Below are 22,716 nucleotides of genomic sequence, written 5' to 3' on the forward strand. Positions count from 1 at the left end.
TAATCTTTTGAGAATTATAACAACAGTGTGACAGTGTGACAATGTTATGTGAATTATTGGCCTAGAGATCACTCTGAAATGCAATTCATAATATCAAAGCGCAGTATAATGTTTTGAAACTTATATCAGTTGATCTACATCAGTTCCTGGCATTCAGTAACTCGATAAAACTCAGAACCAGTTTAGTACAAGCATAAATGGAGCATGTTATGCTTAACAATCATCAGCTGGCATAATCCTAGTTTTATAATTTTTTGTGTTCATTTTTAAGGGGAACACGCGATAGTGTAGTTGATTGAGGCACTGTACTAGAAGCCTGAAGGTCGTGGGTTCGATTCCCGATGAGGTCATGAGATTTTTCAATTGACCTAATCCTTCCAGCCGCACTATGTCCCTGGGGACGACTCAGCTTGTAACAGAAATGAGCACTAGGAATCTTCCTGGGTGGTTAAGGGCAGCCGGCGCGTAAGGTTGAAAACCTCNATGTTATGCTTAACAATCATCAGCTGGCATAATCCTAGTTTTATAATTTTTTGTGTTCATTTTTAAGGGGAACACGCGATAGTGTAGTTGATTGAGGCACTGTACTAGAAGCCTGAAGGTCGTGGGTTCGATTCCCGATGAGGTCATGAGATTTTTCAATTGACCTAATCCTTCCAGCCGCACTATGGCCCTGGGGTCGACTCAGCTTGTAACAGAAATGAGGCTAAGGAATCTTCCTGGGTGGTTAAGGGCGGCTGGCGCTTAAGGTTGAAAACCTCAGTGCCATCTGTGAGCCTGTAGTATAGAAAATGTGGGAGCCTCGACGTCTCACAACCCTGTGGTTCTCCACGTCGTGTTACAGGGATAGCTTTACTTTCTACCTTTTGTAAGAAGGCCTTACGCGTAGTGTTCGGAAGTGCAGGGCTTGACTCCACAGTCTTCTCTTCGACATCCAATAAGTTAATGGTATGTATGTATGTATTATGGGAGGGGGTGGGTTTCCCCATGCACTTCGACCAGTTATTGGTCCATTGTGCGTCCCCCTTTTAATTTCTACTGTCGCCATACCCTACCGGTAACGGTGCGTGCCATCAGCCCCCGTAGAGCCAACGAGGTCGGCCCCCGGTACCGTGATGCTTCCCCCATCCACCAGAGGCATTGGAGACTACTTGGGCGGGAAAGGGCCTGTAATTTAGCTCAGAGGTCTCCTAAAGACATGAGGTTCTTTTACGTGCCGTAAATCTACGACACGGGACACACGGCTTAAAGTCCATCCCGGAGGACTTGTTCCCCGAATTTTTCCGCCCTTAAAAATTCCACGACATCCGCCGGGTTTGAACCCGCGTACCTTGAGTCATGAGGTGGGAACGTTACCTCTAGACTACGGAGGCCGCTAACTTATTGGTAAGTTGGATGAAGAATTTATCAAATGAGAGAAAATGTAATTTATAGAACAATGTTTTGCTGTGAAGATTTCGGTCACGTAACGTAACAGAATCGATTGACTTGTCATTTGACAGGTTATTCATATAGCATCATTTTCCTAAGGCTGCAAATTTGCACGATTTTGAAGAATTTAAATGATTGATTTAAAGGCAAAGACGTTCAGGAAATATTCACCATTTTTTAACTGCTAAGACTTGCATGGAATTTAATGTACACGTATTGTGACGTGGATTGTCACATCGTGTCTAAGCAACGGCTCTGTAAACAAACCTCAACAATAGATGAACTATTTTCTGTGGGGTTCGCGCCGCGACCGTTGCTATGCAGTGGTTCAGTAAACACGTTTCAACAGTGGAGGCCGTGTTTTCTGCGGGGTCAGTGCAAAGGAGTCATCTTAAAACAATCGACGCTACGGTTCACTTCTGAGTTCTAAGTTCTTAGTGGAAGGTACCCACAGAAGTTCGTAGAAGAGTTACACGTAAAGTGTAATAAGAAGTCTTCATTCATGTGTAATATTTTGAGTGTGTGATTCAGTGATTCAAAAGCAGTCTGCTTTTACCGGTTCTCACGGTCTCTTCGCTTGCAGATTTCTTATATTTTTTCTTCTACCCTGAAGATGGAGGCGATACGTTCCTCCGAAACGTCGGTTAACACCACATATACACGGTGCCAAATCCCAGAAGACTGCTTTCTTCATACTCACCGCCGTGAAAGCCTCAAATCTTACATAGTAAAATATATATTAGAGAAATGGAATGGGAAATTATGGACTGGATTCATCTGGCTCAGGATAGAAAGCAGTAAGAGGGCTCTTGTGAGCACAGCATTGAACGTTCGACTTTCATAAAATGTCGACATATTCTTGTGTAACTGAGCGCCTGGTGGCTTCTCAATGAGGACTTAGTCATGGAGATGGTCATGAAATTTTATCGTAACACGTTTTGTAGTTCTGAAGATGAAAAATGCTGACGAATAGGCACAAGTTACCCGAAAGCCGTTAATTTTGTGGGATTGACGTAAATGAGACGTAGGTCTAATTAAACTTATTTCATTTCGAGGAAAAGAAAATGGTTCATGTTGCCTCGCATTACAAATTAAATATTTATATCGTCATTCTGTATTTAAGCATCCTGTTGCAAGCCATATTGAAACGTCTATGTATAACACAGAGTGGGGCACGCGATAGCGTAGTTGGTTGTGGTACTATGCTACAAGCCGTAAGGTAGGGGGTTCAAGTCCCGATGCGGTCATTGGATTTTTTCAATTGACCTAATATTTCCAGCCGCACTATGGCCCTGGGGTCGACACATATTCTAGCAGAAATGAGTACCAGGTATATTCTTTGGGGTAAAGGACGGCTGGCACGTAGGGCTGACAGATTTGCCGCCTTCTATGAGCCGATTGTCTGGACAATGTGGGAACCTCAACATTTCATAACCCTACCGGCCTGCACGGCCTGTTACAGGGATACCTTTACTTTTTAGTTTATGTATAAAACAGTACGTCAATAATGCAACAAATTGTGCCTTCTTCCTCCACTTTAGTTTAACACGTGTTTCGGCCTTATATGGCCATCTTCGGGTGTCTTAATACATTAAAACTATTACACTGCAATAACATGCGCTAAAATTACACGCTCTAGTCCACTTAATAAAATAAAATCCATTAAAATCTATCAGAAATCCATAAAATCGATCAGTGGAGAGCAACATATAATTCTTAACAAATTGACGACACCCCTTGTGAGGTGGAATAGAATTTCACCAAAGTAATACAAATTTTAATATAAAATTTTAATGGATTTTTTTATTTTATTTTATTAAGTGGACTACAGCGTGTAATTTTAGCGCATGTTATTGCAGTGTAACTGATTTTATATAATAAGACACTTGAGGATGGCCATCTAAGGCCGAAACGTGTTGTGTTAAAGTATGAATGGAAGAAAAAGGAACAATTTGTTGCATTATTGACGGACTGTGTTGATAATGTGAATATATTAACCGTCTTCTAGTGCATACAATTTCACTTGTCACTTCACACTACATGTTTCGGCATCATTCTGCCATCCTCAGGTGTATTAATCACGTTAAACCATTGCACTGCTTGCAATCAAGTGTCCATTTATAAAATTATATAAAATGTGTGTTCGTCGTTGTTCAATAATAAAATTTATATATTAAAGCTTGTTAAGATCTATCATCTTACATGTCGTATATCAAACTCGTGTGTAACGCCATTCATCCGCTATGGGAGTCGTTTTTCCTATGTTCTAATTGTGTATATATTGTGTCTTATGATGTGTCTCTCTTATGTGGCTGCGTGCGTTGTATTGCTGGACGTATGTGTGTGTGTGTGTGTGTGTGTGTGTGTGTGCTGTCTTTGTTTTGGTTGAGACTGTGTTTTACATAGACGTTTTAATATTTATACCGTCACGTTCTTTGAATTACATTAGACAGCCGAATTCTGAAGTGACCACAAATCCTAATGCATTTGTTGTCCTTTGCAGCCATAATCTGGTTACTGGTCTCAGAAGATATCAGAGGATAAAGGAGTAAGCTGATTTAGGTGGTAACGCTTCGAAGGTAAGTTCCAGACTTTACTTAGATATTTGTATATTTCCTTCTATTTCTGTAAACGAATGAGGGGATCAAACAAAAGAACTCTGTGGTTTTAGTCCGCAAGCGAACTATACCGACCAAGCGACCGCTGCTTGTCGGCGAAGTTAGTGCCAAGTTTTGCTGATAGAGGCTGTTGCGTGGGCAGCGCAACGAATCCCCACGGTCGTTAATGTAGGTCTCCTATCCCGCAGCCACTAATTTTTTGAAAGAGCTCCTCAATTATTCTCACGAGGCTGAGTGGACCCCCCCCCCACTACTTCTCAGAAAATCTGGGGAATCGAACCCGGACCTCTGAATCTGTAGCCAGGGACTCTGACCACTAGACCACAGATGCGGTCCGAATGAGGGGATCATTCATTTAAATAGGCCACGACGACATTTCTAGTAATTCTCTGCAAGAGCATTTAACACGATTGTCTTTTCATACGTGTATTATTGGGCATTAAATAACGTCTGCAGTTGATACAACCTATGATCGAAGCAATCAATCGAAAATAAATTTCAACATAGAACAGATTTCAATATGTATGTGGAATTATACATTCCGCAGTACTAAATGAACTCCAGAACCTAACTTCATACTGAAATCACATATGGCAGTAGCCATAACTTTGCTTTTACACGTATATGAGTCTGAGTCTTGAGAAAACATGAACTAATGGAGACTGTAGGAACGTATTTTTTATAGCGGACACAGAGAATGGATCAGCAGGTCACAGATGTCGTGAAGATATTCCGGAGTAACTGGGAATAACACATATCTATGTAATATTGTCACGTGTTGGGTACGTCACGCGACAAATAACTTCACGTGGGTCTCGGATTTAGCGGATCTTTATTGAACACTCACACTTACACACCTTACAATTATTGTCACTTGCAGTATCACCTGACTTCTGGCCCAGTACTCTAATGGGACGTCTCAACTATCCTTGGCCATGGCTGGATCCCGACTGTATTCAGCGGCGGCTATCCCAAGACTGTCTCGTTCTCAGTGCTCTAATATAGGCCTACCCATATTCCAATACTCCGATCTCTCTACGAAGTCGAAGTAAACTGTGTTTTCTACTCGGTCCGTGCCGAGGAGTTATAAGGAAGACAGTTGGGGAAACCAAGTCAGTTCTATACTGGAGTCTGTAACGAAACGGGGAAGCTGAAGGGTCTCCACTGTTAGAAGCAGCTATCAGGGAACGGCTTGTGAAGACAGTAGGCTGGGAAAGGCTTAGTGGGTGCTGTGGTGATATGTAAATTGTGGAGATTAACAATGACGCTATAATTAGATGTAATTACGAGTTGTGTGTTAAAGTGGTCAATGAGTCCAACATTCAATCCAAGCCCCCGTCTATAGTAACTCACACGCATTTCAATATGTATCAATATACAATATGTATCAATATGTATCACACAATCAATATAGCCACGAGCTACGAGCTGGACGGTTGGAGTTCGAGTCCTAGCATGGGCAAGAGATTTTTCTCCACTCCACAGCATCCAGACCTGCTTAGGGGCTCACCCAGCCTCATATCCAATGTGTACTGGGGGGCTATTTCCCCAGGGATAAAGCGGATTGAGCGTGAAGCTGACCATCTAGCGCCGAAGTAAAAATTCGTGCCACCGCTCCCCTATATGTCTCCATGGCGTGGTGCTTAATTAATTAACTACATGGAATTTACCTTAACGTATATGATATTTGTGATAAAGTATAGGAGATTAGAATACATTTGTTTGTCTGCATGCATATCGTATGCTTGTGAAAATTTCCAACAGAACAGCGACTGCTTTATGAGGGGTGCGTACATAATAGTGTAATCAGTATCGCGATTGGCTACGGGCTGGGCGACTGAGGGGTCAGAGTTCGAGTTCCGGTGGGGTGAAGAATTTTTACCTTCTCCACGTAGTCCATACCGGGTTTAGGGCCCACGTAACTTTCTATTCAATGGGTACCGTGGACTCATTCCTCGGGGTAAAGCGGCCGGGGCGTGAAGCTGACCACTCACCTCCAACTAGTGCCGAGGTCAAGACAATATATATATATATATATATTCATTCCTCCATAGACCTTCATGGCGTAGTGCTTAATTAGTCGAGCACAAGGACAACTTTACCTTTTTTACGTACATTTAGGAGAAGTGAAGCTTCTGTTGTTACAATGTACGTGATTTGGCTGTAATGACTATCAGAGCTTGTGTTCATAATAGATGCTCGTAACGAGCCTGTTATAATAGCTAGAGGAGACGAGACTACAGCATGGTTCAGTATACAATATGGAAAGGAGCAACGTTTGTGGCTTATGAAAGGCTCCTATAATATTATCCTGGGATGTTTTGCCTTGTTTTTTACTACGACCATCCCTGAAGTTTATATAAAACTTTCCAAGCACTTTCTACAGCCTTTCCTTTCAATGACGCAATACATAGCTATAGTCTCTACATATTCTCCCTCTATTTAGAAGACAATTTTTTATTGAAACGCCACGAAATGTATGCATCTACACAACTTCCATCTCGGCTACCCTCACACTACATTTCTGGTAAAATTCCGCAAAGTGGTGAAGAAAGGAAGGACGAAAAACCGGGGAAGGCATAAAGATACTATATGAATGTGATAAATGAATAATGGTTTCAACTTGTTGAAATAAGGGACCAGTTGATTGATGTAGTGTGATATTACTGACGAATATGAGATTCAGTGAGAAAAAAGAAAAGATCGAATATGGCGCTAGTACAGTATAAATGTTCAAAGTAAGATTGATGGACTTGTAGTTAGTGTAATTTTCTGAAGGTCTGAAAGAGTCTTAATAAACCGCTGCATCAGATTCGACTAATCACAAATATATATATAAGGAACCATTCTATAACATGCAAGTGAATACAAATAGTAGAATACCAATTAATTTCAGAATTTTCCGAGTAGTACAGAAACCATGTAACATAAATTACGTGGAAATATCTCCCACAGGAAGTGATATACGATTCTGTTCCATGAAGCCTAGTGTTTCATAGGGAAATAATTGCTCAGCTAGTAAAAAAATTCTCTTCTTTATATGTCCCATATCCTAAGCCCGAATCACATTCTATATAGTAATATTCTCTTGCTCTAGGATTCTTTTTAACAGTATTTTCCATCAATTACTTTGTCAGCCGAGCGGTTTATTCGATTCAGGTTTTCTGTTCAAATTTTGTAACCATTTATCATGCATCTCATGTGGGCTACAGGCTCCGTCCATCTCTTCTTGATATGATACTATAGTAGCATTTGTTGAATAGTATAGGTCATAAGACTCAGGGCTAAATTTAAGAGGTAGTAACCGGGGCTGTCACCCCTGGGCCCCCACAAAACAGAAACAGAATCCACAGATTTTATTGAGACATTTGCTTCTCTGAAATCACGAAAAGTTACTTAGTATTTTTCGTTATTATGAAAAATAAAAATAAAAGTAATTGCTATAACTTAAAGTTGTTACTGATAGGAGCCTTACAGTTTGATTGCCCCAGAACAGCGAATCTAGCCCTGCTATTTTCAGCCTCCTGCTAGTTACATTATTCACGCGTGCAATGTTTGTCCCTAGTAGTTGCTTTCGTTCGGACCCACCTACTGGTGAGGAGAAGTTGTGAGGGGAAAAGTTAAATTCCCCTCTTCCAAAATGGGTCGGATCACACCGCCAGAATAATGCAATCTCTTTTTCCCACTCTGAGAGCATAGAAACAGGATCAATATTTTTGACGAAGCTCTTCAGTTACGACGGAACACACGACAATGAATTTCATAGGATTAAAATTGGTTTTCTGATTGAATGCTTAATTAGACAGCGTTTCTATTGACCATTTTTATCTTTTGGTATATATCGCCGTGTAGTCCGTTGAAAGGCAATAGGCGTTTCGGAGGAACACGTCTCCATCTTCAGGGTTAAGGACTAAGTAGAACGGGCATTAAAATGCTCTTGCTACCTGCGCCTAACTGATTTCTTGTTTGGCCCAGGCTTCGACATTGAAAATGGAGCCATGTTCTTCCGAAACGTCTGTTTGCTTTCAGCTTACTACACAGCGTTATATGAGAAGATGAAACTTTTCATAAACAACGCTGAGAAAACGTCAAATTCGACACAATTCTTATTTGTGTCGGTCAGGAGTGATGTTTTCCTGTGTTAGACTAGCTTTATGGTAAGAACCGAAGAAGGATGCGTTAGGAACTGATCTGATACAAGTATGAATGCTGATATATATATAAACTGAATTATATCTCAGTTACAAATTTACGTGTTTTATTTAAAGTAGCTCGCATTATTCCAGTTCACTGGTCCTTGCGAACGCAAGTTTCAGAGGCGCAAAATTATATTCATTAAATTTGCCATTCTTAATAAAAATTAATTCATAATCATCTAATATATATGTAGAGTTACTGGGGTTTTGGACCTTTTCCATTGTCCGGAATTCTAGATAATAGAGGACACGACGTTTCGGAAACTGGATCTGTTTCCGTCTTCAGGTGAGAAAGGAAGGCCCCTTAGAAAGAGCTAATCTCAATCACTGGACTCTTAGCTCTTTCTAAGGGGCCAAACTGAGTAGGTGTCTTCCTTTCTCACCTGAAAACTGAAACATATCCAGTTTCCGAAACGTCGTGTCTTCTATTACCTAGAATTCCGGACGATGGAAAAGGTCCAAAACCCCAGTATTTCTGTGTGTCATTCACCATCGTCAGAACCGTTTAAAATCTAATATATATGTAATTGATACGAGGTTATGTAAAACATATGGGTATCAAGATGGAGCCCAGTGGCAGTCTGGAACGAGCTTTCAGACCTCATAGAAGGAGAGAAGTTTCTAAATAGCTGAGTCATTTTCGCGTCTATAAGACACCGTTCCTTGCCGACTAGTTATATATGAAGAGGCAGAGTGGTTAGATCTGGTCTAGGATAGGATCCAGAGGAGGAGGGGGTGTGTCTGTGAACAAGGTGACGAAATTTCGCATGCCGTAAAACGTCTGACTTTTCTTGACTTTAGTGTACGTGATGACCATAGCTTTCTCCGCAACGCTGCACAGTTCTTTGTTGACTAACTGAATTCATGGAGCTGAGCCCTTCTTGAGAAGCCGCCAGTTGTGCAGCCACGTAAGAATTTCCCAGCATTTTATGGAAACCGAAGGTTCATTACCGTGTACACAAAAGTCTTATACTGGTCCCTATCCTGAGCCAAATCAATGCAGGCCATACCACCCAATCCGTCTCTGTAAGATTCGTCCTGCCATCTACGTCTTTTTTTTTACTGCTAGTGGGGTGGGACTAAGTCCCTTGTGCTGCGGCCACTTATGGCCTATGGTACCAGCCCCAGATGATAGGTGAGTGTGATTATGGAGAAATTGGTGGAATGAAGATTGGCAAGGGAAACCGAAGTACTCTGAGAAAACCTACCCCAGCGCCACTTTGTCCACCACAAATCCCACCCAGACCCGCGATCGAACCCGGGCCGCCGCGGTGGGAAACAAGCGACTAACAGCTTGAGCTATTGCCCGGCCTACCATCTACGTCTTGGTCTTCCTAATGGTTTCATTCCTTCTCACTTTACCACCAATATCCTATATGCATTCCTCTTGGCCCCTATTCGTGCTACATATCGTACCCATCTCATCCTCCTTAACCTGATCATTCTAATTATACTTGGAGAAGAGTACAAGTTATGAAGCTCCTCATTATGCAGTTTTCTCCAACCTCCTGTCTCTTCATCTCAACTCCCTGTTCTCAAACACCCTCAGTCTATGTTCCTCCCTTAGAGACCACGTTTTACACCCATATAGAACAACAGGCAATTTTTTTTTTTTTTGTATATTCTAATTTTTACTTTGTTTAGACAGCAGGCGAGAAGACAGAAGATTCTGAACCGAATTGTAGGAAACGTTACCCGAAACAACACTTTTGTTAGGAATTAGCAATTTAGAATTTTCAAGAAAAAATAAATATGCGAATAATTAAATTATTACGTCAAACTTCTACTAAAATGGCACCCCATTTGAAGCTCGGAATTCTAATAAAAATCATAGTATCTTTTAAGGTAAAAATAAGAGATCCTCCATGAATACACATTGCAGAGCGTCTCAGAGCCTTAACAAGAATTCAACTAGCAGAAGCAGCGTTGGTTTTGATATCCGTGGAGGATATTTCCTTTCGTCTGCTCTGAAGAACAAGAGTCAGATGTGCGAATTGCATAAAAACATAACGAAAGTGTAAGAATGAGAGATGCGGGAGGAAAACGATTGTTTTGCCTTTGTAGAACGTTAAGTGTAACGACATTTATGCGTACAGAAAACAGAATACATCCAAGCAAAACTTTTTAATTGCTGAAATTGAAAGAGCTTTAGGATGAGTAACACAGAGCTTGTAAGATTTGAGGCTTTCACGGCGGTGACTATGAAGAAAGCAGTCTTCTGGGATTTGGCACCGTGTATATGTGGTGTTAACCGACGTTTCGGAGGAACATATCGCCTCCATCTTCAGAGTAGAAGAAAAAATATAAGAAATCCGCAAGCGAAGAGACCGTGAGAAGCGGTAAAAGCATCTGCTTTTAACTGAAGAAAGTCATGAAGTACGTGTATTTCATTCATAATAGCCTGATCCGGTACAGTACCTCTTGAGATAAATCAGAAACTCCTGATCAATATGAAGTGTATACAGTGAAAGGTGAAAATGGAGTTATCCCTGGGCTTAATTAATTGAGGACCGCCACATGAAGACCAATGGTAGAGCAGGAGTTATAGCTCTGCACTAGACGGAGCTGAGTGGTCAGCTTCACGCCCCTGCCGCTCTATCCCCGGGGTAAACAGACCTCGGTACCCATAGCCAGTCTTTATGTTACGGTGAAGGGAATACTCTCTTGCCGCTACAACTCGTCCAGCCCGTAGCGTAGCCCCTATACCTACTGAGCTATCCCGGGTCATACATTAATGGAACTAGTATAAGCTTTTCAGTTCATCTTCAGAATACGCCTTCAGATGCCGAAACAGTGTGTGTCAGTGTTTAGAAACTTCCGTCACCTGATTCCCTGTCAGAGACCGAATTAACAGAAGATCACGATCATTTGAAAAAGAAATAATTTTAGAATCAGTTTCGTGAGAAGAATATGCGAGTAGTAAATTGGAACTGCGCAGAGGGAGAAGACGTGGGAACTGTGTTTTGTTCAGTTGTAACAGGTGTTCCCATGTGAGCAATCAGCTCCCACTTGTCACAGCTGTGACATTTTCTAGACTTCTGAACTCAGGAAACAGCAGCGCAAAATCTGCTACTCTTATCTCCCGTAAACTTTCTTTCTAGCAGAAATTTAATTTATTAAAAAAAAATAAAAATTGAATGAAGAGAGGAGAAAAGGGGATACGGAGAAAATTACGTAACTAGAAAATTTAGAGTACGAAGAACGAAATTGATGATATATACAGCTAATGTGGAAAACAAAAAGTTTATTAAAGGACTTGAGCTGGTTATCATCTTCATAGAAGACCACTAAGATGTACATGGGATAATAAAATTAAAATGTGTTTTCAGGAAAGGGGATGACTGAAGTTGGTCTCAGCTGGCTGAAGTAAAGAGGATGTTTTATCGACACTAACCGTAGCCCTTGCCGGTCACGGTAGCCGAGCGGTCTAAGGCATGCACTGTCTTCGCTCGCTCGGAAGCCGGGATCGTGGGTTCGAATCCCACTCAGGGCATGGATGTTTGTGTGCGTTTTTCTGTGTTTGTCTACAAGTAGAGGCCTTGCGACGAGCCGATCACTCGCCCAAGGAGTCCTACCGAATGTGTAAGATCTAGTAAACCGAAGTGAAACGGAGAGTTTCATGGAGGTAGGCCTAGGCCCAAATTGGGGCTGTAGCGCCACAGAAGAAAAAAAAAAACCGTAGACCTTAATAACAATGGTTTAGGCTTAGAGAGGCTGCAAAGAATTGTTTGTAGACTGCTCAGGACAGACAGCGAAACAGATAAGAAGTTACATAAATGCGTACTGTATACTGGTTAGTTGCATAAATAGTTAGTTAATCAGTTAATAAGACACTCCGGTACATAGTTCGATAATTGACTGTTCAAAGAATATATTAATTATCCACTCACTCCCTCACTCATGGAATTGACCACCTCTTAAGAAACCGCCAATTCTGCAGCTACTCAAGAACTTCCCAGCATTTTATGGACCCTGAAGGTTCATTACCTTGGTCACATGAGCCATCGACTGATCCCTATCCTGAGCCAGATCAATCAAATCCATGACATCACATTATATATATCTTAAGACCCATTTTAATATTGTCCACCCACTTCTTGGTGTTCTCAATGGTCTGCTTCCTTCTAGCTTTCCCAACAATAACCTATATGTCTATCCCATTCGTGCTAAATGCCTTTCTCATCTTATCCTCCTGACTTAATCATTCTGATTAAACTTAGAGAAGAGTACAAGTTATGAAGCTGCTCATGATGCAGTTTTCTCCAACCTCCTGTCACTTCATCTCTCTTCGGTCCAAATATTCTCCTCAACACTCTCTTCTCAAATACCCTCAGTCTGTGTTCCTCCCTTAATGTCAGAGACCAAATTTCACACCTATGCAGAACTACAGGAAAAAGTATAATTTTTTATATTCCAATTTTTATGTTTTTGGACAGCAGACGAGAAGACAAAAGGTTCTGGACTGAATGGTAGCAAGCATTACCCGAGTTCAGTCTCCTCCTAATTTCCTCCTGAATCAAGTTTTGAATAGTCATCCTAGTCCCAAAAAATTTAGGAATTGTGCCACAGTTTCAAAGCATCTGTTTCATATCGTCTTTCTTTATTGCTAGTGGGATGGGACTAAGTCCCTTGTACTGCCGCCACTTCTGGCCTATTGTACCAGCCCCAGATGATAGGTGAGGGTGATTGTGGAGCAATTGGTGGAATGAAGATTGGCAGGGGAAACCGAAGTACTCTGAGAAAACCTTCCCCAGTGCCACTTTATCCACCACAAATCCCACTTGACTAGACCCGGGATCGAACCCGGGCCGCCGCGGTAGGAAGCCAGCGACTAACCGCTTGAGCTATGGCGCGGCCTGTTTCCTATCTTTATGTAATGATTTTACCCTGCATTCTGGTGACGAGACAGCAACATATACCTAGTTTTCTCTGTGTTTACTTCTAGACCTACCTCCTCACCAGCGTCAATTGAAGTTGTGTTTTTTCCTTTTGGTATCTATATTTACGCTCGTCCAGAGGGCGTCTGTCTCATAGTCACCAACGGAAGAATTCACTCCGTTAGTTCCAACTCAAAATTTGGCCCTATTCCTAAACACTATTCCATAGAGGGATAATGGACGTAAAAGTCCACGTATTCGTAAACTTAGTGTTACGTAGAGGTGCGTGGTAGCTTTGTGATTTTTCCCCTTTAACCCGTTAGAAAATCCCATGTATTTCTCTATGGCTCTGCAGTCGTTTTGCTTGAATTTGGACGATTTACAATTTTCCTAATCCTATACACAGTTAGGACTCCCTGGACAGGGGATCAGCACGTCGCAAGACTGTCAGCTACGCACAGAACAACACAAACAGAATAAACGCACACAGACATCCATACCTTGAGTGGGATTCGAACCCATGATTGCAGCGTTCAAGGGAGCGAAGAGAGTTCATGCCTTAGACCGCGCGGCCCCTGCGATCAACAGTCCCGTGTATTTACCGAAGAGAAAGCTGGATGTTCGCCAGGACGCAGTCTAGACATGGTGATGAAGAAAAATGTACTTACCTATTTTCAATATTAAATCGAATTCCCCCAGGCTGAAAGTATTCGTTTTCTAAAATGAGCTATCCTGTCTCATCTATCTGTTTGTCTGTCTGTGTCCATTCCATCCACCCACCCACCCATCCACCCACCTACCTATCTACCTATATATCTGTCTGTCTGTCTATCTGTCTATCTATCTATCTATCTATCTATCTATCTATCTATCTATCTATCTGTCTGTGGACTCTACAGCCCTTCTGGACCATGGCCACTTTTTCGGTTATTTCATCTCATTAGGGACTTTCAATAGCAACAGATCCCCTGAAGAATTATGTGTTGTAGCCTCAGACTGATTTATTTGAGTGGAAACTGAAAATGGCGCCGGTTCCCTGTATCTGACAACAGTTACGTTCGTAAGTTGGTAAATACAGGAATACTCCTGTGGCAGTAAGTGTCAAGGTCATGGTGTTCTGGGATGTAGTGCTGTGTAGCCTGGCAGGAAGGAATTAACGTACTGCCCTTTTAAATAAGCCGAGAGAAAACAAATTAATGCCTGCATCTTAGCTCTGCGTCTCTTGTTTTCCTCTGTGGCCTATTTCGCGACGATGTCTCTCTCTCTGTCTATGGTTCTACAGCCCTTTAGACCTTTGCCGGTTTTTCAGTTTCTTAATCTATACATAGTCGGTAGGACTCCTTGATCGGGTGATCAGCCCGTCGCCAGACAGCTGCCTACACAGAAAACAACACAAACACAGACATACATGCCTCGAGTGGGATTCGAAACCACGACCACAGTGTTCAAGCGGGTTAAGACGGCCCATGCCTGAGACCGTGCCGCCACTGTACTAGACTTACGATGACGTCAGTATCAAAAGATATATATTGTAGAGTGAAGGGAGAAGAAATAAATTGCAGAGAACTTGGAAGGACGCGACCATAACATAGTCATGGTACTATCCTGACCTTTGTTTCGAGGGTCTCAGGAAGATCAAGGAAAATGTCAATCAGAATAGTTAAATGTCCTGGCCGAAATTATAACTTCGTATTCCCCAAGTATAAGTCAGGCTCGTTACTTGACAGGTACCTACACGTCAGTACCTTCGTAGCTCTTCAGATGTCACTATTTTAACTATATAAAATGATATTTAAGTTCATCGTTTTGTAACGTCCCAAATTTTCCATTCTTTTTCTTTTCCTAGTTCATTTAAGGACAGTATCGCTATTGGGGTACACATCTTCGAATGGCAGAATGATAAACGGATAAAGAATTGTTGGAAAATTTTGAAGTGGTTATTGTCTAATATAGGCTATATTCTGGAATTTACGTGAATAAACTGATTATAAAATAAAGAAGAAAAAGTCACGACAGCCAGTGACCCGACAGAGATTCGAAACTATAACCTCTTGAATGCAAGTCAAGGTCGTTTTCTCTAGGCTAGATTTCTTCTTCTTATTATTATTATTATTTTGACGGATTAGGTCCTGTGGTCTGTTCCCGTTTCAGACTTTATCTGAAAATTATGGATGTTACAGACAGTTGGTAGGAATCTTTGGACGGGGGATCAGCCCGCTGAAAGGGCGCTACATACACATGACAACAGGAACACAAGAAGAATGAAAATATATCCATATCTCTTGTACACATATACTCTATAGAGATTGTTCTTTTGTGCCCTACAGTGGGTCAGTTTTGTGCAGGTATTTTTCTCGAAACCCATTTAAATAAGGTACGCATTTGTACTCCTCATATATTCATCTCCTTCTCTCGAGAGGTCCCTCCCCAATCAAAGTCCGGCCTCCTCTTCTCATTTCGTTCCTAAATTGTGTGGGTGTGTGCCACTCCCGTCCAAACTTCTATTATCCCAGAACTCCCTCGTCTTATGATTTCTCTCCCTGCCGTTCATTCAGTCCTATCTTCAATGCAAATATACAGTGCGTTCAATGATAGAGGAAACCTGGCAGCAGCCTCACATTCAGCACCTGTTATAAAGCACGGTATTGAGTATTGAGTATAGAGGGGGTGGATTTCCCCATGCACTTAGACCAGTTATTGGTCCATTGTGCGTCCCCGTTTTAATTTCTACTGTCTCCATACCCTACCGGTACTGGTGCTCGCTATTAGCCCCTTTCTGCCAGCGAGGTTCCAACCTTCTACTGGTAGTGGTATCTAATAGTTAGTCCCTTTCTGTCAGAGAGGTCCCCCCTCCTCTGGCAGTGGTACCTAATACTTCCCCATCTACCGGAGGCATTGGAAACTACTTTGGGCGGGAATAAAGCACGGTAAGTTTGTGTTATATTTTTGCAGTATTCTTATAAATGTGTGCGTGTATAGAAACTGATGTGAGGGAATCAGCGACATGACTGCACTCTCGCTAACGGGGAAGGGCACAGTAGTCGCTGAGAAATGTTTCATCTGCTCTAGGCTGCTGTCAGGTTTCCTCTACGGCTGAACACTCTGTATATTTCAGAGCTGTATCAGCGTACATTGTTTGCAGGAAGCGTATGAAATAAATGCATCATGGGGAAATCGTTGCGGCGTGTCCATCCGTATATTTTATTTGTTAAAATACTTAACAAATTTAGATGAAAATTATTAATGCGAATTTACGCCGGAGACTCCGATCGAATTATGTCCTCCTTGATTTAATTACGAAATTAAAATGGAACTTAATGCATTTACCCCGAAATGAGTCTAGCCTTGAAACCTTTCGTGCTCTGCATAATATGTAAAACAATTACAATTTATAATTTTGACTCGAAATATTTGAGGCCTCTTAATTAAATGAAGGGCAATATATACTCTAACACGAACAAATCTGATGTTTTTCGGCTGTGGGTAAGAATCTTCTGCAGTATGAAGCCGTGTAGTCTGGTAGATCGTTACATTTCGGAGCAACGTAATATTGGCTTCTTCATTGTAGACAAGTACTGTTTGTAACGATCTACCAAACTACACGGCGTAACGTCCTAGGGATATTAATGTACGTGTTCCGACTCTGTCCAACGCGATTGAAGTTCCGACTGCCAGGCTATGTCTGCAGTAAATAAATATTAAGTTACACGCTGTGTTTCTGTTCCACACATTTCCTGTAGTGTATGTAAAATGACAGCCCTCAGTAGCAGTAAACAATGTGTTTTAAGTATTATTTTTCTTTTATTGCTAGTGGGGTAGGGCTAAGTCCCTTGTACTGCGGCCGCTTCTGGCCTATTGTACCAGCACCAGATGATAGGTGAGGGTGATTGTGGAGCAATTGGTGGAATGAAGATTGACAGGGGAAACCGAAGTACTCGGAGAAAACCTGCACCAGCGCCACTTTGTCGACCACAAATCTCACTTGATCAGACCCGGGATCGAACCCGGGCCGCCGCGATGGGATGCCAGAGACTAACCTCTTGAGCTATGGCGCGGCCTTGTTTTTTTTTAATTAGGCAGGACAAAGTTTGGCATGCGAAAAGTAATCCACGACTACATACCCCTCTTAATGCTAATTATGAGTACAAACTTTTTTATGTAGGGTACCCTGATGTCTCATCCTTCAATAGGACTTCCTCCTACCCAAATGTCCATCTTCATATTTTTTCCTCCTCTCTTGCTCCCACTTGGAGCATAGGGCTGATTTCTCAGTTGCACGATAATTTTACAGACGGTAGGACTCCTTGGACGGGTGATCAGTTCGTCGCAAGGCCTCAGCCTAAACAAAGGACAACACAAACACAGAATAAACCCATACACATACCAAACATCCATCCCTTGTGTAGGATTCGAATCCACGATCCCGGCTTCCGAGCGAGCGAAGGGAGTACATGCCTTATACCGCTCGGCTACCGTGACCGGCCCATCTTTATATTGAAATGTGATAAATACTGAAACAACAGCTTTCCATTAAATTATGCTGACCTGTATTTCCTGAAGACAGCAGGGAAGAAATAAAAGAATTACGTTTATTTGTTCAAAAATTCGATTGAAATTCAGCAGACTACACGGCGTTATATCCCGTAAGAAAGAACTCTTCTCTTAATTTTCTGTCTGAAAACAAGTGTGAAACTGAAGAAAACTGTTAATGTTTGGAATGTAATTACAGAGTTTCCTGGAACTGATGACTGAGTGTTTTCTCTCATACATTAGCTGATACTGTAGCGTCTAGCATATCCGTTTCAAGTGTTCAGGAATTCTATTCCTACAGAGAAGAACAACAGATATTTCCGAAGATATGTTCGAATTCGAATTCCGAACACTGCTGTGGAATGCGGAACACAATGTGAGATCCTGTGCTCTGTCTCTTGAGCTTCTGAAAGGAATGCACATCATCCGAATCCTTTCATTGGACGCTGCGTCACGGCGTGGTAGCCAATACGAAGCCCTCAGAGCCTGTAGCAGTCAGCTTCATGACTGTATTGCATAATATCGTGTTGCATAGCGTTCCTCTTCTCCTCTTGGTGATCAGATTGTTACAAAATCTGGTTATTAATTCCAGATCGTTTGAATACGGATGTCTTTAAATAATTATACAATATTGTCACGTGTAAGGGTAAAAAAGATAAAGTTATCCCTGTAGCAGGCCGTGAAAGCCCATAGGGTTGTGAGACGTCGAGGCTCCCACATTTTCTCTAGAAAATCGGGTGATAGATGGCGGTAGGATCGTCAGCCTTACATACCTACCGCCCTTTTTTTTTCATTGGCGCTACAGCCCTCATTTGGGCCTAGGCCTACCTCCATGAATCTCTGCATTTCACTTCGGTTTTACTAGATCTTAGACATACGGTAGGACTCCTTGGGCGGGTGATCAGCTCGTCGCAAGGCCTCTACCTGCACACAAACACAGAAAAATGCACACAAACATCCATGCCCTGAGTGGGATTCGAACCCACGATCCCGGCTTCCGAACAAGCGAAGACAGTGCATGCCTTAGATCGCTCGGCTACCGTGACCGGCACCAACCGCCCTTTACTCCCCAGAAATATTCCTGGTACACATTTATCTTAGAGGCTGAATCGACTCCAGAGCCATAATGCGGCTGGAAGGAAAACATTCCACCTCATCAGGACTCTAACCCGCGAACTTCCTGCTTGTAGCATAGTGCCTCAACCAAGTACGCTACCGCGTGTCCCTTCTTGTAAGGGGTAACGTGACTAATATTTATGGGTTTTAGATTTGATGATTGGACTTACTGGACGCCACTATTATAACTTCAGTTGGTTTTAACAGCTCACACATTGAACTGCTTAACGACGTCTGTTTGATAAAGCTCTCACTGTTGTCTTGCTCTCGGATTGGTCTCTAGTTTCTAGGCTTCTACTGCTCAATACGACAGACTGAAAATGAAATACGTGTCCTTTTATGATTCGGTGCGGACCGCAGACAGAACACGCACTTGAACAGTTCGTCTGTTGTTATTTGAATATCCGTTGCCACGGTAACGAGTGTTCACCAAAAACCGTTGTCCAATAACGATCTATTCCGCGTTAGCGCAGCCTAGCAGACGGTCACGTGCCGGCTTTCAGGCTACATGTCACAGGTTTTCATTCATAATTTTTAAATAATTATCTTCAGTATGTGTGTTTATAACGTCCAGTTTAATATCGATACCTTATGAAGATGTTTATTTTTGTTTTAAATAAATATGCTTAACAGAAAAGTTCTTAATTAAAATTATATACTTTAATGTTAATAAAACACATTAAACATATAAGAGTCCAGTCTTCGAAAATTCCACTCTTGTTTTATTTCACGCCTCTGTCCAGTGGTTGGCATTGTATTCTGGGATTTCGTTTCGAATCCGAGCGTGGAGATCAGTTACCTTTATTAGGGTTTGTGGGGGGTTCTTCATTTCCTGCAGAAATATTTTGGAACAGTAACCTACAAATGTTGCATTAACACTTTCTTATAAATATTTTGCGATCATCAGTCATGGAAATTCCATAATTCGACGCCACATAACTTACGAATTTAAAAAAAATTTCGTAAAATGATTAAAAAATCAATCTCTCATATTCTTTTGCTAGTCTCAATAAAATCGATTTTGGAAACACTGAGATAATTTACAGATATACCTAGTAATGTAGCATGACAGTGTAGTCCCCAATGCTAAAGTGAATTAGTCTATGTTGAACAATACACGTATTTACATCTGCTCATTCAGTGGGAACATTACGGTACTGTGGCAGTGTCAGATACATTAGTCACTGCTTAGCCATTACCGTGCAAAGTAGTCTGTCATATCAGCGGGGTTGCAGTGGAATTGATAGTGACATTCTGTTGCTGCAAGTTCTCCTGTATTCTTTACTTTATATAGAGCATATTAGCTAAACTGGATGGATATTACATAGACTGTCACTTCTCGATGCTAAACGGAACGAGGATTGTTCAGAATATCACTTCTCGATGCTAAAGTTAATGTAGATTCTATAGAAAATCAATTTTCAAGGCTAAACGGAATAGCATTTTCATGAAATATCGTTCTTCAAGGCTACACGGAATGGAAATTTCATACAATGTCACATTTCAAGGCCAAACGGGATGAAAATGTCATAGAATGTCATTTCTCAAGGTTAAACAGGTTGAAAATGTCATAGAATGTCATTTCTCAAGGTTAAACAGGTTGAAAATTTCATATAATGTCATTTCTCAAGGTTAAACAGGTTGAAAATTTCATATAATGTCACTTCTTAAGGCTATGCGGAACGAATATTGCGCAGAATGTCATCTCTCAATGCTAACCTTGATGTAGATTCTATAGTAAATCACTTTTAAATGCTAAACGGAATGGAAAATTCATAGAATATCACTTCTCAAGGCTACATGCAATGGAAATTTCTTAGAATGTCTCATTTCAAGGCTTAACGGGATAAACATTTCACAGAATGTCGCTTCTCAAGACTAAACAGGTCGATAATTTTATAGAATGTCACTTCTCAAGGCTACACGGAATGAACATTGCTTAGAATGTCATTTCTCGTTGCTAAACTTAATGTCGATTCTATAGAATAAGACTTCTCAAGGTTAACTTAATGGATATTCTATAGAATATGACTTCTCAAGGTTAAACTGAATGTAGATTCTATAGAATATGACTTCTCAAGGTTAAACTGAATGTAGATTCTATAGAATATGACTTCTCAAGGCTAAACTTAATGGATATTCTATAGAATATGACTTCTCAATGCTAAACTTAATGTAGATTCTATAGAATATCCATTCGCAAGAATAACCTAGATGGAGGTTACACAGAATTTCCCTTCTCAAGAATGAATATAAAGAATATTTCCCAGAAAGTCATTTTTCAATGCTGAACTTTAGCGTAAATTCTATAGAATACCACTGCTCAGGATTAAATGGAATAGAGATTCTATATAATATCACTTTTCCAGTCTAAACTAAATGAAGATTCTATAGAATGACACTTCAAAACGCCGAAAGACTGGGATCTACGCCTGACTACGCCTCCAAGATAAAGAATAACTTGATTCCATCTCAACAATTTTGCTCTTCTCCGGCGAATATTTGGCTAGTAATACAAATAAACAATTTTTTAAGTTAGGAATTTAAATATATCCCAAGACCGCGGAAACATTCTTGTAATTACAATGATGGAATAAGCACTGCTACGCATGCGTGTCAGACAAACACCCTACTACACAGGCTATGTACGATTATGTTATGTATTGTCTGAAATAGAATTTCGCTCTAAGTGGAATTTTATGACTTAAAGCGCTTTTAGTAGTTTATGCAAACTTTCCTTCTGCGTTAATGGCTTTACAAAGTTACAGCTCTTCTGTCATTTTTAATTACGTAAATATGTCTGTTGTTTATTTATTTCATTTCCAACAGAGATGATATTTTTACCAGCTTATTTTTCAAGTCAGAGTAAGTGTAGCTGCTGCTCTGTACATGAACCAGTTTGGGGACCGGAGACGTGCGAGGGGAAGGGAGCGTTATTAATGTTCCTTTTTATTAACCCAAATATTTAACGACCCCCTCATGAAGTTCAGCACGAAACCATTAGGATCTGTCAAAGCTGCTGCTACAGAAGGGTGCTTCCCACACGTTTTATACGAATTTTGTAATTTATCGTATTTGCTGAGGTAAGAGACGCTCCATGAATCCAAAGTAAATATTCACTGTACTTAAATCACAAGCCTTCGGTGTGAAGAGGGAGAAGGGTAATTGAATGGGCATATTTGGTAGGGGGGGGGGGAATAAGCACTCTTTACACCAGCAGGAGAATAGTTCATTTTTCATGCCTTTTCAATTATTTTCTTTCTGTAATTTCAAATTGAATGTTAGTTTAATATCTCCTATACGGACGAGAGAAGCTATCGTGCCTGAAAATGTATCATTCCCCAGATACCTAGATCGTATCCTAGTTCCTTAGTTCGTCTAAAGATGCTTTCTGAACCCTGTAGGCTACAAGATGCCAAAAGAGATGCGGGCCACGAAGGATAAATACGGGAATGATCCGATAAAAGCGTATCGAGGATATTTATAGGTACTATCCCAACATTCTTCTCGAGTCTGACAAAAAACATGAAAACATCAAACATGATAGATGGCCTCGTGAACAAGAATCCCGATGACGTCATTGGATTTTTTAAATTGACCTAATCCTTCCGGCCGCACTGTGGCCCTGGGGTCGACTCAGTCTCTAACAGAAATGAGTACCGGGAATTAATTAAATAATTTTCCTGGGGAGTACAGGACGGCAGGCGCGTAAGGCTGACAACCTTACCGCCATCTTTGAGCCGATTGTCTAGATAATGTGGGAACCTCAACCTCTCACAACCCTGTGGGCCTTCACGGCCTGGTACAGGGACAGCTGTACTTACGTTGTGTTGCTTATATTAAACAATTACAAATATGGCGATGATGCACATCTTTCAGTTTAGGTCCCACAAATGTAAATTAGTTAAAATCACACAAATACTACTATTATTACTACTACTACCACTA

At 41.2% G+C, this 22,716-nt stretch overlaps 1 protein-coding gene across 2 annotated transcripts in view; it reads left to right on the forward strand.

The window, feature by feature from the left end:
- Positions 1 to 22,716, forward strand: part of LOC111869049 (neuropeptide CCHamide-1 receptor) — a 324,526-nt gene that overhangs the window by 145,821 nt on the left and 155,989 nt on the right. For both annotated transcript variants that reach the window (XM_033753263.1, XM_023860247.2), the window contains one exon: positions 3,935 to 4,010. The gene's annotated coding sequence lies outside the window, so the exon portion shown is untranslated. The remainder of the gene's footprint in view (positions 1 to 3,934; positions 4,011 to 22,716) is intronic.

This window comes from Cryptotermes secundus, unplaced genomic scaffold, assembly GCF_002891405.2.
Source record: "Cryptotermes secundus unplaced genomic scaffold, Csec_1.0 scaffold70, whole genome shotgun sequence".
Taxonomy (NCBI): Eukaryota; Metazoa; Arthropoda; class Insecta; order Blattodea; family Kalotermitidae; genus Cryptotermes; species Cryptotermes secundus.